This window comes from Lepeophtheirus salmonis, chromosome 10 (genome assembly GCF_016086655.4).
Source record: "Lepeophtheirus salmonis chromosome 10, UVic_Lsal_1.4, whole genome shotgun sequence".
In the NCBI taxonomy this organism is placed as follows: domain Eukaryota; kingdom Metazoa; phylum Arthropoda; class Copepoda; order Siphonostomatoida; family Caligidae; genus Lepeophtheirus; species Lepeophtheirus salmonis.
The window spans coordinates 10,618,922-10,621,502 of NC_052140.2; positions in this window are offsets into that span (position 1 = coordinate 10,618,922).

The window sequence follows — 2,581 nt, forward strand, 5'->3', positions numbered from 1 at the left end:
TGTAATATATTCCCCCTTTTTTAAACATGACGCGCTAAGCTAAAGCTACACTCGCTAGTTGCCAGATTGTTATTTCTTAGATCAAGTTAGTCAGATAATTTATTGGGTGGGTTGAATGATGTGCTTACGCACACATATCCACTCCCATCTCCATTCCATAAGTGGCTACAGTTTATCCAGTGAAATCACTTCTAGATATTAAGTACACATTAAAAAATATTAAAAAACTTTATAGCAGAAAAACTTTGCTTTATTAAGAAGTACCGAGGAGTGGCACTTGAGACATGCATCCTTCTTCATAATACCGAGGGGTCCATTAAAATCTGTGCACTTTGAATTTTAAACTTATTTATTTATTGATTAACAGTAGAATTTCAACAAAATTTATACTATAAATAGATGTGTGACTGAGCTCTCTAAATCATTAATGTAGATGCCCTTTGACACAAACATGACTTCGAGGCTGTGGTGGAAGGCCTGGCACCCTCTGCGGATGTAGTCCTCTGTCATGGCGTTTCATAGCTGGCTGACTGTATCTTTGAGGGCTTCGGTGTTTGGATGATGGACACTGAAGGCCTTCCCCTCAACACTTACACAAAAGGTGTATCCGAGGGGATTGAAGGGATATACGGGCCAAAAGAGTTTAAAAGAACTCAAAAGACTAATTCAATAGAGTTTAGCCATGGAGAAGATGAGTTTCTTTCATTGTTGGTGTCAAAATTGGTCTTTCTACCCTCACAAGGCTCTTTCCAACCACTTTTTTGATAGCTTTATAGATAGTCTGGTGTGAAACTCTGTGGGACTCAGGTTCTTTTTTTTTTTTTTGCAAAAAATTGTTTATACTTTAATATATCGAAATTTGAATTATTTTCATACAGTTAACTTTCATTCATTAGTAAGTCTTCAAATTTCAATGTACCTCCAGGTATTTCATTAAAAAAAAAAGAAATTTCTTACAGTGAAGCTGTTTATTTGGAAATCGAGTTATGTAGTAGTTAAACAGTACGGAAAAGAAGGAATTATACTAATAAATAATTAATTACAATGATCTATAAAAAAATATATCTAGAATGGAATTTAAAAAAGTTTTTTTTTATTTTTTACTATATACATATTTTATTGTTTCTTTTTTGTAGAAACTGGTATAGGTGTAGGGGATTGGGTTGCAATTTTAGGGAACAATACATGTAGCTATTAACTTTTATTTTTCATTTTTAAGCAGGAGGTGTTGCTATTCTGGCCTACAATTGCCTCTACATCTTTGAGAAGAAAGTGCATTTTACTTTGTACAACGCTTGTATAATACGTACTTCAAAGTACCACTTGAAGATTAAAGCAACCATTTGGCTTTTCACAAAGTGTGCATAACCCATGTTGAGGCTTTGAAATCATGGTCTCGAGAAGGAAAGAAGGCTAAACCTAAGTTTGGAGTGCCCCTGGTCTGAGTGAACAAAGCAATAATTTAGATGACGGCTATTTCTGCCTTGCCAATGTAAAAGTTTCAACAAAACAAACACTAAATGTATGGGTATTACCCCACTCCCCCTTCACCTATTTAAAGAAATACTTGTACTAATATATACTCAAAATCTAAAAAATGATGGAACAGATCTCTGCTCACCTGCTTTATGGACCTTGAGACTCTTGGAATAATCATCCATTCAAGTTAAACGGTTATTCTCATAAATGATTGGAGTAAAAAATGACATTGACTATTTTTTCAACCAATCACTCCTGTGAAATTCCCCTCATTTGGAAATAAAAGTTCTGCGTGACTATAATGGACCCCCAGAACTCCAAGGCACAACATATATTTTTAGCGATCTGATGAAGATTGTGAAAGATTTTACATTGAATGATTTGGTCAGATAAAATATTTATGTACCAAAAGAGTTTGCTGAACAAATAATCTTCCAGACTCCAAGAGTATGGAATACTGAAATTCTGTAGAAGTTTCCTTTTATTTATCGTAACAGCGAAGCAGAAAAACGTAACTACTTCCATTCATATGGTCAGCTTGTCTATTGCACAGATGTAGGAGCACTACATCTTTTTTTTTTGTGACTGCCAGTATCTTATTTAAGGGATTGAAGACTTTGTATTGATAATTTGATAAGAAGGTTGAAATGTGCTCTATAACACAATATAAACAAGTCATAAGCATATATCTGTAACAATTGATCATTCTGTAAAATTTAAATAATAATATAACAACAATATGATTGTAATGTTAATAAAAAAAAAAATAAAAAAAATAAGGTAATGTCTATGGTAAAAAGGTTTATACAATTTTTTTAAATCAAATGCAGATAGAATTAATGATAAGTATTTACTAAAACTGCATACAACAGCACACTCCATGTATACTAATCATGTATTAATTTACGATATTTCCATTAGTATCTTACTAATCTGTTTACTATTATTTTTATACATCATTTAAAAACTGCAAGCAAAATATATAGTTTACAGTTTTTCAATCCGTAATTTTACAGGTTCTAAATCACGGAGGAGAACATCAAGACATCTGATCTCAAAACAGAGTAAGCTGAGACAGTTGGAAAGAGTTAAGAAGATTCTA